This window comes from Aethina tumida, chromosome 5, assembly GCF_024364675.1.
Source record: "Aethina tumida isolate Nest 87 chromosome 5, icAetTumi1.1, whole genome shotgun sequence".
Classification (NCBI taxonomy): domain Eukaryota; kingdom Metazoa; phylum Arthropoda; class Insecta; order Coleoptera; family Nitidulidae; genus Aethina; species Aethina tumida.
The window spans coordinates 26,681,504-26,698,224 of record NC_065439.1 but is presented as its reverse complement, the minus strand read 5'-3'; the positions used below and the strand labels follow the sequence as shown (position 1 = coordinate 26,698,224).

The window sequence follows — 16,721 nt, the reverse complement described above, 5'->3', positions numbered from 1 at the left end:
TTTTCTAAAAAAATGAACTGTTTTTTCATCCAAAATCTTTCATATTTTATATTTCTTCATATATCTTAATATTTCTTTATTTTTATTAACATTTTTTCTTTTTGCTTCAAATTTATTTATATTTCTACATATTTCTTTCTATTTCCATAATATTTTCATATATTTCAAACAATTTTTTTCTAAATCAACTGTTTTTTAATCATTTTTCATATATTTTCATATTTACTCATTTTTGTTAACATTTCTTCGTTTTTCTTAATATTTCTTCATATTTCCTCATATTTTTTATATTTCATCATATTTCTTCATATTTCTTCATATTTGAAATAAATGTTATATACTACAAACACAATTTTTTTCTAAATCAACTGTTTTTTCACTCAAAATCTTTTGTATTTTGGTATTTCAAATTTTATATGTTTTAATTTTTTTTTTTTTTTTTTTCATTTTTCATAATATTTCGTCGTTTTTTTTCTTAATATTTCTTCATATATCTTTATATTTCATCATATTTCTTCATATTACTTTTTATTTCTTATATTTCAAATAAATATATTATATATTTCAAACATAATTTTTTTCTAAAGAAAATAACTGTTTTTTCACCCAAAATCTTTCGTATTTTATATTTCTTCATATATCTTCATATTTTTTCATTTATATTGACATTTCTTCAACATATTTTTTATGTTTCTTAATAGTTCTTAATATTTCTTCATATTTCTTCATAATTTTTTATATTTCTTCATATTTCTTCATATATTTACTTCATAATTCTTCATATTTCTTTATATTCCTTCATATTTCATATCTAATTGTTTAATTGTGAAAAATATATTTAACATTTTATAAAAAAAAATAAAATTTAGAAAACCTTTCTATCCTACAACGTAATATAAATTTGACAGAAAGCCATTGAACCGATTGCATCGTTCAACATTGTCGCTGACAGACAAACGAAGCAGACCGTTGAAAATGCCACCGAAAATTTGCATTGTACGTATGCACTTTCAAAATTATACAAGCAACAGTCGTTCACAATCACGCATCGCATTGCATCACGACGAACCGTTGCGTTACGGCCGTCATAAATATTTATGCGTCGTCGTGCCGCAAAATAAAAATGCAATTTTTCAGCGGGAAATTTGCATCGACGTAAGCCGGTCCCGCATAGCGAAATCGAATTGGAAATAACTAAAAATAAATAGTAAAAAAAAAACAACAACGAAGGAAAACAAACGGACGTGGCGTTTGATACGTGAACGACACCCGCATGACCTCGATCGAACGTCGTCCCAGTTTGCCATGCTAACGATCCACTACGACTGGACTACCACAATACAAACATTCATTAAAGTCAATTATTTACTTGCCGCGGCCGGTGCATAGTACGGTTCTGGAAACGCGGACCGGCGATCCATTGCAGCTCGTAAAACTTCCCGACTCTCCCGGTAATGAAAACCGGGAACGTATTGCGAGGCGGAAGCGGTCTCGCGGTGGTTCTCGCACTTTTGCTGCGACGCGATGCTCTAACCGTCCCGAGTATATTGAGCAAATTATTTTAAATTGGGACCAGTTAAACAATTTTCATTAATGATCAATTGTACAAACTTGCCTGTTGTCTTAATTGGAACTTACATTGTTGGCAATTTCTCTCAAATTCCTCCAAACAAAAGATTTAATTAAATACAAATCTTATGAAGTTAACTGTTAATAAGGAAATAATATTTGAAGAATTTGCTTAGGGGCATGTTTAATCGATGAACTGCCCCCAACTTCAATTTCCTGTTTAATTCTTATAGTCCAAAATAAAATTAAAAGGGGAAGGAATTGTCCTAATTCCACCTTATTATTTTATTTTTGTTTCCTCAATATTTTCTTCCATATTTTACATTCCTTGTTTCTTCGGTTACTACTTTTAATCTGAAAAAGAATTTTAAGCTCGCTGTAATTTCACTTTTATCTGTTTTACTTTTTATTTCCTAAACACATTTATCAAAATTAATTAAAAAAGGAACTAACTTAACCCAACCTTGTTATTTTCATTTTGTTTTTAAGATATTTTATTCAGGAAATATAATATTTTCACATATATTTTGTATTTTTAGTCTGAAATGTTCGTTTTGTTACTTATTTTAATCTGAAAAAGTATTTTAAACTCTTTATAACTTCACTTTTGTCTGTTTTTCTTCTTATTTTCTAAACACTTTAATCAGAATTAAATAAAAAAGGAACTAACCTACCCCAACCTCGTTATTTTCTTTTTGTTTTTCATATATTTTATTCAGGAAATATAATTTTTTCACATATACTTTTCATTTTTTGTCTGAAATGTTCGTTTTGTTATTATTTTTAATCTGAAAAAGTATTTTAAACTCGTTCTTCATTTTTGCCTGTTTTGCTTCTTATTTCCTAAACACTTTAATCAAAATTAAATAAGAAAAGAGTTAACCTACCACAACCTTGTTATTTTCTATTTGTTTTTCATATATTTTTTAGAGGAAATATAATTTTTTCACACATATTTTGCATTTTTTGTCTGAAATATTCGTTTTGTTACTTCTTTTACTCGGAAAAAGTATTTTAAACTCTATAACTTCACTTTTGCCTGTTTTACTTCTTATTTTCTAAACACTTTAATCAGAATTAAATAAAAAAGGAACTAACCTACCCTAACCTCGTTGTTTTCTTTTTGTTTTTCATATATTTTATTCAGGAAATATAATATTTTCACATATATTTTGTATTTTTAGTCTGAAATGTTCGTTTTGTTACTTATTTTAATCTGAAAAAGTATTTTAAACTCTTTATAACTTCACTTTTGTCTGTTTTTCTTCTTATTTTCTAAACACTTTAATCAGAATTAAATAAAAAGGGAACTAACCTACCCCAACCTCGTTATTTTCTTTTTGTTTTTTATATATTTTATTCAGAAAATATAATTTTTTCACATATACTTTTCATTTTTTGTCTGAAATGTTCGTTTTGTTATTATTTTTAATCTGAAAAAGTATTTTAAACTCGTTCTTCATTTTTGCCTGTTTTGCTTCTTATTTCCTAAACACTTTAATCAAAATTAAATAAGAAAAGAGTTAACCTACCACAACCTTGTTATTTTCTATTTGTTTTTCATATATTTTTTAGAGGAAATATAATTTTTTCACACATATTTTGCATTTTTTGTCTGAAATATTCGTTTTGTTACTTCTTTTACTCGGAAAAAGTATTTTAAACTCAATAACTTCACTTTTGCCTGTTTTACTTCTTATTTTCTAAACACTTTAATCAGAATTAAATAAAAAAGGAACTAACCTACCCTAACCTCGTTGTTTTCTTTTTGTTTTTCATATATTTTATTCAGGAAATATAATTTTTTCACATATACTTTTCATTTTTTGTCTGAAATGTTCGTTTTGTTATTATTTTTAATCTGAAAAAGTATTTTAAACTCGTTCTTCATTTTTGCCTGTTTTGCTTCTTATTTCCTAAACACTTTAATCAAAATTAAATAAGAAAAGAGTTAACCTACCACAACCTTGTTATTTTCTATTTGTTTTTCATATATTTTTTAGAGGAAATATAATTTTTTCACATATATTTTGCATTTTTTGTCTGAAATATTCGTTTTGTTACTTCTTTTACTCGGAAAAAGTATTTTAAACTCTTTATAACTTTACTTTTGCCTGTTTTTCTTCTTATTTTCTAAACACTTTAATCAAAATTAAATAAGAAAGGAACTAACCTACCTCAATCTCGTTATTTTTTTTTTTTGGTTTTTCATATATTTTATTCAGGAAATATAATTTTTTCACATATACTTTTCATTTTTTATCTGAAATGTTCGTTTTGTTATTATTTTTAATCTGAAAAAGTATTTTAAACTCGTTCTAACTTCATTTTTGCCTGTTTTGCTTCTTATTTCCTAAACACTTTAATCAAAATTAAATAAGAAAAGAGTTAACCTACCCCAACCTTGTTATTTTGTTTTTGTTTTTCATATATTTTATTCAAGAAATATAATATTTTCACATATATTTTACATTTTTTGTCTGAAATGTTCTCTTTCATACTTTTTTTAATCTGAGAAAGTATTTTAAACTCATTCTAACTTCACTTTTGCCTATTTTACTTCTTATTTCCTAAACAGTTTAATCAAAATTAAATAAGTAAGGAGCTAACCTACTCCAACCTTGTTATTTTCTTTTTGTTTTTAATATATTTTATTCAGGAAATATATTTTTTCACATATATTTTACATTTTTTGTCTGAAATGTTCGTTTTGTTACTACTTTTAATCTGAAAAAGTATTTTAAACTCCTTCTAACTTCACTTTTACCTGTTTTACTTCTTATTTCCTAAACAGTTTAATCAAAATTAAATAAGAAAGGAGCTAATCTACCCCAACCTTGTTATTTTCTTTTTGTTTTTTATATATTTTATTCAGGAAATATAATTTTTTCACATATATTTTACTTTCTTCGTCTTTAATGGTTATTTGGTGTTACCATTCTTAACATATGAATCAATCAATAAAATAAATCTCTCCTGTTTTTGAAATAATAGGATCTTTTGTTGTTTGATGCTTTCTTTGTTGTCTTCTCTCTGTTACAATCAGAATACATTTTAGCAATATTGCTCTGTCGTTCTCCTAATCATTTTATGCCCTCTATCTAGAAAGTGTTTATCCGTCATATACATGGTAATAAGGGAAAAGCCTTCTTGTTGTTACTTCTCCTGAATTATTGATTATCCGTATCAAATTCCACTTATTGTGGTAAGTCGACCTCCAGATTGACGAGCCGCAGCCGAAATCTGCCAGCTTCAACATTAAACTCGACTTAAACCCGATTTAACCTTCGCCGCCGTGTTCCCACTAGATCCCTGTTTTTCTTGTGTATTGTTCATTAATACTTGACACCTCTCCCGCCGCCTTCATGCCGCCTTATCACAACGTGCCGACATTAACGGGATTAAGGCTCAGCTAAACGAAACTGGTTGCGGTAACAAGACGCCCATTTTTCACGCCGTTCGAATTGCCGGCCTTCCTCGTAAAAATGAACGTAATGAATTTTAATGGGTTTGCGCAAATTAGGAACGTAACACTTTCTTTCACCCAATAAACGCTGAATCTTCCCAACGTCGTCCAATTCGTTTCCACCAGGAAGGCACTTCGCCTCCTCCATTGTACAAAAGCGTGCCTCGTCCTTTAATTGTGTACTTTAATCACGCTTTTTCTTTTCAGATGCATACGTAGACGTGGCTGCTGATGAAAATGACGCCGCAAGCGAACAGCTGACCTAGGCAGAAAAAAGATTCCCCCCTTTTTCATAAGAGAACCACTCCAGCCCGTGTCCGTATACACGTAGAGAAAAATATAAGAGAGAGAAAAACTGCGAATTAGTTGTAAATATTACCATAGTGCGTAACATATTTTAATAGTGCGATAGTGCCACAAGTTAGTTCGTTAGTCTCATATTAATAAATTACACTGTAAATCGTAAGACTGTTATACAACAAGTGAAATTTATCGTAGTTTCATTATTATTTATTCGGGTACTAATCGCTTTTTATCTCGTAAAGTTTATCTCAAGTGGGAACGTAGGGGAGAGCTGGACATACCATAAAAGGTAACATAATTATCGGTTTATTAATTTTTAAGAAAGTTGCACAAGCAGTAAAGGCCTCATAATCTTGTAAACTTATGAGAAAGATTGTGATTTAATTGTAGGAAAACTGGGCGTTGTCCAATTCCTTTAATAGCTCCTTCCATAAGTTACAGTATTTTATTAACTACAACTACATTTTCTTTTTGTTATCATTTATACACTACTTCTGTTTTGACGCATAATAATAGACATTATTATTATTACAGACATATGTTTCTATTACTATTATTATATTTATTTTTACCTTAAAATTATCGTTGAAGATGCTCAATAATTTTTATATTTTCTTAAAAATTCGTCAAAAAAACTAATAAATTGTAATAAACCACTTTTGTTATTAGAAAATACATAAATTTAACATAAAAATAAAAAGTTATAGATAGACCCAAATACTAATATATGAGAAACATTCGAAAAACATCTTCATATCCTAAATTAGACTGATAAATGTTTTCAAAATCAAATTTATTCAACATATTTTGGCTTGCTTTGAAATTTATGAAGTTGTTATTATATAACAAATAAAAATGAACTTTCATTATGACTTCCACATTTCTTATTAGTTTGTTTCTAAGATTATCTTTTATAATTTTAACTGTTGGGAAAGCTGCCATTATTATTGTTGTATTATTTTAATTATTTAAGCTATTCATATTCATATTATTTTTAAAGGTCGTTGAAATTATCAATTAAAAATGCATCTGCAGTATATTTTTTTCTATTAAAATAATATTTTAATAATTAACAATAATTAGAATATATAAAATATAAAAATATGCAAAATATATAAAATTTACCAAATATATAAAATATATAAAATATATAAAATATATAAAATAAAATATATAAAATATATAATTTAAAATAATATAAACAATAAAATAAAAATGTTTTTATTAGAATGGATAATTTATCTAGGACATTGTTTTTATATTTTTCAAGATAAATATATCTGCAGCATATATATTTTTTTAAAATAATATTTTAATAATTACTTATTGTTTATTTATGTTTATATAAAACAAAATATATAAAATATAAGTATAAAATGTATTAAATATTTAAAATATATAAAGTAAGCAATATATAAAAAATATAAGATTTAAAATTTAAAATAATATAAACAATAAAATAAAAGTGTTTTTATATATTTCAAGAGTTTAATATTTTATTAATTAGTTATTGTTTATTTATGTTTATATAAAACAAAATATATAATAATATATTTTTAAAATAATACTGTAATAATTACTTATTGTTTATTTATGTTTATATAAAACAAAATATATAAAATATATGTAATATATAAAATATATTAAATATTTAAAATATATAAAATAAATAACAATAAATTAAAAGTGTTTCTATATTTTTCAAGAGATTAATATTTTATTAATTAGTTATTGTTTATTTATGTTTATATGAAACAAAATATATAAAATTTGTAAAATGTATAAAATATATCAAATATATAAAATATATAAACTATATAAAATAAATACATAAAATATATAAAATATATAGAATATATAAAATATACAAAATATATAAAATATATAATATTTAAATTAATAAAAACAATTAAGTAAAAATGTTTTTATTAAAATGTATAATTTATTTAGGACATTGTTTTTATATTTTTCAGGAAAAATTGCATCTTGCAAATCTGCAGTATATTTTTTTCTAATAAAATAATATTTTAATAATTAGTTATTGTTTATATAAAACATTAAATGTATACAATACATGAAATATAAAAAATATATAATAATATTTTAAAATAATATATACAATAAAATAAAAATATGTTTTTATTAAAATAATTTATCTAGGTCATTGTTTTTATATTTTTGTTTTTTGTACTTATCCAAGCACTTGAGATCTATGACAAAAAAATGAGATTGGAAACATTTTCGCCATAGTTATTGTTTTGAAGTAAATAACTTATCTCCAGAGGAAATTTCCTTAAATTTCAGATTTATTGCGTCATAAATCGGTTATATAGATAATAATTTTTTTTCTGAACTTTATTTACAATGTATGTTCGGTACCACAAGTTAATTAGCTACTACACTGACACACATTCAGATAAATTAAATAAACAAAATAAAAAAATAACACTAACACACTGAACTACTGTTTACTGAATAAATATTTGCTTATAGAAATAATTCATTTAACATTTTTAACAATAATGCATGTTGAGGCTGTTTGCTCAAATTCAATTTGAAATCAATTCAAATGTTCATTAACTAAATGGCATCATCTAAATCTCTGTGTAACATGTGTGCGTGATATAACTGTTGCAAACACCCGCCCCTGATTTATAGTCGGTGGATCTGCGATCCTGCGGCTTTATACAAACAAATTTGCAATGTCAATTACCTAAAACCCATTAAACTTTCTGGCACGGATGCATAATAATGACCCAAAGACAAACATTTTATTTTTAAAAGTAAAACGCCAAAGGCTGACTATTTTTAGCTGTCCTTCTAGGAGGCCACAATTAGGTATTTTGACTCGTTATTAAATAACGTTTATCTACATTTCGTAGTTCCGGATTTGGTACGGTTTCTGACGTTACAATAAAATTTCATTTGCTACAATTACGGACGCTGCTCTATTTATAGAATACACAAGGTTCTCATTGATGGACATATTTATTTATGTTTGTATTATTGTTGGTTTTAAAATGTTTCACTTTCTGTCAAGCTTCTCATCATTTCATAACAAGATAAAGATTCCTTTTTAGATGGATTATTAACATTAAATGTTTTACATTAAATGTCTGTTATAATGAGACCAATGTTAAGCTGTGTTTATTTAAAGCTCTTTAGCTCCTTAACATCCATGGGAAGAGCTTTGTATTTATTTCTCTTATGTAACACTGAGATCTGATCAATTGTACTTTATAAATGTTTTGCAACTCCTTTTATAGCTGATAATAAGAAATGTATCGGTAAAAAATATCTGAATGTTGCCACGTTTCATAATCGTTGTCATTTAGGTTATTCCCATGGAGCAACACTAAAGAAATGTCGATAGAATGGCAATAAAAAGTACATTACCTGAGTAAAATGGGTCAAATTAAATTTTATCTTTCATGTGCTTCATATTTATTTAATATTCAACAACAAAAAATAAAAACATATTTTGTTTTACTTATTTTTAATGTAACTGTGCCACAGTTTTACCTATTTTTAGATAATTTTATAATTTCTATAATAATTTTTGTCAAATTATTTGTACATTTTTTCACATGTTTTAACAAAATCTCCTTAAAAAAGTGTCTTTTTATTGTGTGTTAAATTTAATTTTAAATTAATTTAATATATTTTGTTTATTAAATACAGATTTATTTATATTTTAGAATGTATGTATTTTATTTTACCATACAATATATTTCAAAATTTCAATATTGAAAAAATATTTTGCTTTAGATATGAAAAATAATTTTAAAAGTAACTTAATTTAGAAAAAGAAAATATTTGTTTTATCTTTAGAAACGATTTTTTTATATCATTTAAAAAATTTTAAGCTTTTTCTTTTATATTTATATATAAAATTATTATTATTAATAATAATAATTACACACCGTTGTTTATTGTCTTATATTTTACATTTACATTTTATATTCGTAAAAAATTCTCAATTTTAATTTATCTTGCTTGTAAAATGAAAAATACTCTGAGAAGTAATTTAATTTTGGAAAGAGGATTTAAAAAATTAAGAGTTATTTTAAAACTTAGACTATGAACATCGCTCTGAAATATATATATTTTTTGTTATATTAATAATAATTTAATTTTATATTGGTTATTTTGTTAGATTCTACATTTTCATTTTATATTTATATAAAAGTAGTAACCTGATCAGGATGATTTTAATATAGAAAATATATAAAATATAAAATTTAAAATAATATAAACAATATATTAAAAATATGGATGGAAAAAATGGATAATTTATCTAGAACTATTGTTTTAATATTTTTCAAGAGAAATACATGTGTAGTATATATTTTTGTCTTATAAAATAATATTTTAATAATTAGTTAATTAATATATGAAATATATAAAATGTATAAAATATATATTATATATATAAAATGTATGGAATTTAATTGTGGAAAGAGAAAATCTTTGATTTATTCTTTGGAAAGATTTTATTTTTAAAATTAAGAGTTATTTTAAATCTTAGACTATCAAAATCGTTCTGAAATATATATTTTATTCATTATAATCATTATTTTTAATAATAATTTTATTTTATATTGGTTATTTTATTATTTCAGTTTCATTTTATATTAATATAAAAGTAGTAAAATTTTAAATTTTGTTTTTCTTGCTTTTAATATATAAAATATATAAATTATATAAGATATATAAAATATATAAATTCATCAAATAATATATAAAGTATATAAAATACATAAAATTTTATTTATCCTGATTTTAATATAGAAAATAATCTGAGAAATATTTTAATTTAGAAAAAGAAAATTTTTGTTGGATCATTTTGGAATATGAAAATTTATTTGAAGTTTCTATTTTTGTCAAATCGTATTTTAACAATTACATTTAATTTTGTTGTTTTGTTATTCTTTTAATAGTCACAGTTTAACTAACTTTGGTTATCTAGAAAAGGGTGTTAATGTATTTTTCAGAATAAAAATTTTAATGACTTTAATTTAAGACAATTTACATAAAACATTGTTTTTGTATTTTTGGTTTGGCAAAAACCCAAGTTTACTAAAAGGTTTCTTATTAAAAATTAATTACATTTAATGTTCTAAATGAAAATTCTTTTAGCCATTATGTGATGAATAATTAAGTACAATGTAGTCCTTCTGTATCTCTTTTAAGGAAGAACATGTATTATTTTCCTTTTAATTCGGAAACGTGCACAATTTTATAATGTTACTATTTTGGAATCCTTTCTGAATTCTTTTCTGCACTTCCACAATAAACTGTAACCGACACAAAAGCAATAATAGTGGTGTGAAAGGTCCTGAATATTCGTGTAAAAAAATTCCGAGCGTTGCCATGTACAATAATCGTTGTCAATTGTGTTGTTCTCATGCACTACCCCTAATGAAATCGATGGCGTGGCAATAAAAAGGACATTAGCTGAGTAAAATGCGCCGTGTAGTCGGGACAAGGATGGACGACGGTCCGGACGAAAAAGGAGAACGTGTTTTATTATTGGATCGATAAAAGTGCAAGCGTCACTACAAACTTCCAGCACACACACACATAGACACATGCATACTTGCACTCACTCGCACAGTCAAGTCTAGGTTAACTGCCTGGCTCTCTGCCGTGTTTAGCCTACTTCGACCGGAAATTCTAGTTAACTGGAAAGTGAATAAATTGCATTTACCGGTATCTATGTCTGCAGCGATCTCTCTGTGTGTGTTTGTGTGTGTGTGAGTTTGTATCTGATGGACGCATTGGATTTTATTTCAAACGGGGGAACAATGGAATGTCAAGGAGAACAAGATACTACAAGTCTAAAGGACTGTATTTCAGACGGCGACCAACAGATTTTCCATCACGTCTTTTAAATCACTCTAATTGATTGATTGTTATAACCATTCAGTGTTGCAACACATGTGAATCCCCCCCCGGTGATTTAGTGGATATGTGTTTTCATAAAGCGTGACACTGAAATTGTTTTTAATGGGCATTATGATTTGGTTGTGGGAGTAATTTATGAACCAACTTTGTAACCTAATTTTTGTTAGAAAAACTTGGACCGTGAAATATTACCTTAATGGAGAATAAGAAGATTGATTGGGGGGTTGAAAGGAAGGAAGTTTTAAAGGAAGTTTCAGGAAGTCCATTATCATAAACTCTTTCAATAAATATTTATTTAATTTATGGAATTATAGACTATTATTGTGGCAATTATGTATCTGCTTAGTTTTATCGTTTTATTGCTAACATTTGAAAGTTTTGCTTCAAGCACTTACAAGTTTACAAATTATAATATTAATAATGAAGAAAGAACATTAAATTAACAAAAAATAACAAGAAGCAATTATTATTAAAGTTTCAAATTTGATATATTACGTAATTAATTATGCAATCAATAAATAAAAACATCTAATTTTCTGTTAAAAAAGTATATATTGTATTCAGGGGAACACTAAAAAGTTTTATATATTTTAGTATCAATATTTTAATGTTATCTGAAAAAAAAATGTAATATCAAAAAGAGAAAATAGATTTAATAAATATAAATTTTAAAATTTAAAATTTCCAAATTTAAAAAATAATAAATTTAAACTTTAATATTAAAAATTTCAAAATTTAATGAATTTAAATTTTTAATTTAAAAATTTCAAAATTTAAAATTTAATGAATTTAAATTTTAAAATATAAAATTTTAAAATTTATATTTTAAAATATAAAATTTTAGAACTTAAATTTTAAAATATAAAATTTTATAATTTAAATTTTAAAATATAAAATTTTAGAATTTAAATTTTAAAATAAAAAATTTTAGAATTTAAAATTAATAAATTTAAATTTTAAAATTTAAATTAAAATTTAAAATTTTGAATTGAGGATTTGAATTTTGGAATATGAAAATTTATTTGAAGTTTCTATTTTTGTCAAATTTTAGAATTTAAATTTTAAAATATAAAATTTGAGAATATAAATTTTAAAATATAAAAATTTAGAATCTAAATTTTAAAATATAAAATTTTAGAATTTAAATTTAATAAATTTAAATTTTTAAATTTAATAAATTTAAATTTTTAAATTTAAAATTTCAAAATGTAATAATTTTAAAATTTCAGAATTTAATATTATTTAAATTTTAAAATTTAAAATTATATAAATTTTAATATTTCAATAATTTATTTTTAAAATATAAAATTTCAAAATTGAAAATTAAATTTAAATTTTAAAAAGTTAAGGTTTAAAAAAATTTAAATTTTAAAATTTAAAATTGAATATTTAATAAAAATAAATATTTAAATTTAAAATTTCAGAACTTAAAATTAAATAAATTAAATTTTAAAATTTCAAATTTCAAATTTCAAATTTCAAAATTTTAAAATTCAAAATTTCAAAATTTGAAATTTAATAAATTTTTAAATTTAATAGAATTAAATATTAAAATTTAATAAATTTATATTTTAAAACTTCAAAACTTAAATTCTAAAATTTAATAAATTTTAAATTTCAAAATTTAAGATTTAATAAATTTAAATTTTAAAATTTAATATTTTTTAATAAAATTAAATATTAAAATTTAAGATTTTAAAACTTAAAATTTAATAAATTTAAATTTTGAGATTTAATAAAATTAAAAATGTCAAAATTTAAAATTTAATAAATTTACAGGAGATTCAGGAGTCTTCATGAGCTTCGACTGGAACAACCTGTCGTCAAATAATGATGACGATCTGTAGTTACTTCTCATTTTATTTTATGTTTCAGTGTGTCTTATTGGAATGATTTTATACAAAAAAAATCATAACTATTTCGTTAAAAGTATATATTCTTACAGCTTCTATTAATAGATGTATCAGTAATCTTAGCAATTTTTTATCTTAGCTGATAATAACTTAACATAAACTTTAAACTTTTAGTTTACATATTCACAAGAAAGTTTTATATATTTTTAGTGTCAGTATTGTAGAGTTATTTGAAAATTGAAATGTATAATTGAAAAATAAAATGTTAAAAGAGTCAAGCATCTTCATCAGCTTCTACTAGAACCATCACTGGTTAAATAATGACGTCGACGTCGTTTTAGTACTCGTCCTATTTTACAAATTTATACGTTTTATTGCAAACATTTCTTACAATCATTTCAGCAGCATTCACGTAAAAGTGTCTATTCTTACGACTTTTAAATGTTACAAACCCACAAGATCGTTGGTAATAAACCGAAACAAACAGGCTATAAAAAGGTGTGGTGCAACGGTCCACTCTATAAATACACGTTAATATAATGTTACAAAATCCCTGCATTTTCAACAAGTCATTAGTTAAATGATAGTCGAAATAAACAGTATTACGCCCGGAACGCATCAAACCGACCCCGACCGTTTATTTTCAGCCCACGGACGCGTACCGAGTGGTACCTTCGCACTGAAATAATTCCACAGTGACACCGTACTCCAGTTTTTTTCTTATTATAACCGAGCCGATAATAGTTTATGGCATGCACCCGCCGCTATCTTAAACTTGACCCTGTGACATTTCGATTTCGTTATTGTCGCCGCAGTAATAATAATAATAATAAGTCCCACTTCGCTTCTATGTGTACGCAAAATATGAAATGAAGTGCGCTCTCGTAAACGTACTTGCGAGGTTTCGCTCTCGCCGGTTCGAAAACTCTTGACCTCATCGCGGTTCGCGGTGCATAGAAAAGCCATTCAACTGTTGTATAATGACATTGCAACGATTTGACGTATGTACTTTGAGTTGCCAATTAGAAAAATCGCCCGTAAAATGTTGCATTGCTTAGAAAACGTTGACGTCCAGCTATTTCTTTACTGCGGCTTGTCTGCGTTGGAATTCGTTTTGAAAGTGAAAATAAAATAATTATAGATTATGGTATTTTGGTATTGTTGCCTCATAATGTTAACACCATTATTTCATGTAGAAAATTATAATTATTGTTAATTTAATCATTTTCTTATAAGGTAACATTTTGTTTGATTTATATAATTTATTATTGTTTTCTTAATTTTTCTGCTTGTTTTTAAAATTATTAAAATTAAATCTTAACATAATTTTTGCAATATATATAACCTAACCCAATAAATAATATTTGGTTAAATTTTTCATTATCTTTTCTATTATTTAAGTGTCTAAAATTAAATTGATTAATATTCTTCAAATGTTGAAGGCGTTTTATTTTTTTTTTTTAATTATTATTTTTAAAATATTGCAAATAATATTTTATTATTTGTTTAAATATTTAAATATATTTTGTTAATTAGTATTTTTATCCTTTTTTTAATTACCTTATTATGTATTCACTATTTATAAAATTATTAACTTCTCTGGATAATTTTAATAGTTTTTGTTGAAACCCTTTTATTATAAATTTTTGAAAAGACAATTTAAAATATTGCAAATAAAAATTAAAAAGTGTTTTTGTTTTCTTATTATTTATTCACTATTTATTATATTTCTAAAATGAAACTGACTATTTTTAATGTTAAATATGTTTTTTCTATATTTTTCCCATTATTTATGCATGATTTATAAAATTATAAAGTGTCTAAAATTAAATTGATTATTTTTAATATTCTTCAAATGTTGAAGGCGTTTTATTATTTATTTTTTTTTTAAATTATTATTTTTAAAATATTGCAAATAAATATTAAAGTATTTCTGTTTTCTTGTTATTTATTCACTATTTATTATATTTCAACTGGTTGTTATTTATTTATTTATTTTTAATTAAACAATTTACATAGAACTATCAATGGGAATAATTTTTTGAAAGGACAATATAAAATATTACAAATAAAGATTAAAAATATTTATTATTCTCTTTCTTTCGGATTTTTTATTATAATATTCAAATATATTCTATAAGAATAAATTTTAATATTATTTTTTTTTAATTGATTTTTCTTACCATTTATTCATTATTCACAAAAATTTAAATTGCCTAAAATATAATCGTTTAAATTTAATATTTTTTAATTAATTTTATATTTGATATAATATTGCAAATAAAAATTAAAATTATATTTTTTATTTGTTTTTTTATTAAATTAAACAATATACAATTATTAATAAAAAAATATTTTGTTGTACTTTTAAGAATAATTTTTTAAAAGTAATTTAAAAATATTTAAAATAAAAAGAAAAATTGAATTTGTGTTTTATTATTTGTATATTTAATTAATTGATTAATTTAGATATTTTTTAAATGTATTATAATTATTTATTATATATTTCTAATTAATACAATGTACAAAGAATTGTTGAAAAAATCATATTTTTCGGATTTTTTTAGTATTTATTCACAATAATATACAATTATTAATTTGTTTCAATTTTAAAAAATTATTTGTTTTATTGATTTTTCTTACTATTTATTTATTATTCATAAAAGTTTAAACTGTCTAAAATAAAATTATTTAAATAATTTTCTTTTAATTAATTTGATTTTTGATATAATGTTGCAAATAATAATTAAAATTATGTTTTTTATTATTCGTTTATAATATTTAAATAATAAATTAATAAATTTAAATTTGAAAGAATATATTTTAATATTATTTTTTATTATTTGTGCATTATTTATAAAATCATTAACTTTCCAAAATAAACCTGGTTATTGTATTTTTTATTAAATTAAGCAATATATAATTATTAATAAAAAAATATTGTTTCACTTTTTAAAGAATAATTTTTTAAAATATTCCAAATAATAAGAAAAAATGAAAATACTTTTTATTATTGTTTTTTCGTATTTTTATTATTTGTTTGTAATATTCAAATACATTTTGTAGAAAATTATTTTATTTATTATTCATAAAATTTAATTAATTTGAATATTTTTTAAATGTTTTATTATTTATTATAAATATTTTTTAATTAAACAATGTATAAAATTTGTTAAGAAAAAATATTTGGCTCAAATTGCATTGCTAATTGTCGTATTTTTTTATATTTTGTTATTTGTTTAAATTAATTAAATAGGTGTATTTTGTAATTTTTTAAAAATAATTAAAATATTAAAAAAAACAGTAAATTTTTTTTAAATATTAATAAATATTATATAAATTTTAACACTGTCAATATTAAAAATATTTGAATTCAATTTATTAGGAAATAAAACTGAAAGAGTCTAAACTAATAAAAATTGGTTGCTAAAATTATTAGAATTGACATTTCTAATATGTACAATCTCAGTTCCGTTCTGGTAATATTTTAGAGTATACTTTAGTAAAAACTTTTGTTATCATATCACTTAAGTTATCGAAATTTTGAATAAGGATCCTCAAAATGTATGCACTGTATTGGAGTGCAAAATCCACAAGGTACTTGTAGAGTTATCTTGTTGAGT

At 22.9% G+C, this 16,721-nt stretch overlaps 1 protein-coding gene across 4 annotated transcripts in view; it reads left to right on the top strand.

Annotated features, from left to right (window-relative positions):
* The window catches only part of LOC109601268 (ecdysone receptor), a 210,475-nt gene that overhangs the window by 23,519 nt on the left and 170,235 nt on the right, over nt 1-16,721 (top strand). For 3 of the 4 annotated variants that reach the window (XM_049967477.1, XM_049967476.1, XM_049967474.1), the window contains exon 2: nt 5,243-5,627. The exons of the other annotated variant lie outside the window; for it this stretch is intronic. The gene's annotated coding sequence lies outside the window, so the exon portion shown is untranslated. The remainder of the gene's footprint in view (nt 1-5,242; nt 5,628-16,721) is intronic. 4 annotated transcript variants of the gene reach the window in all.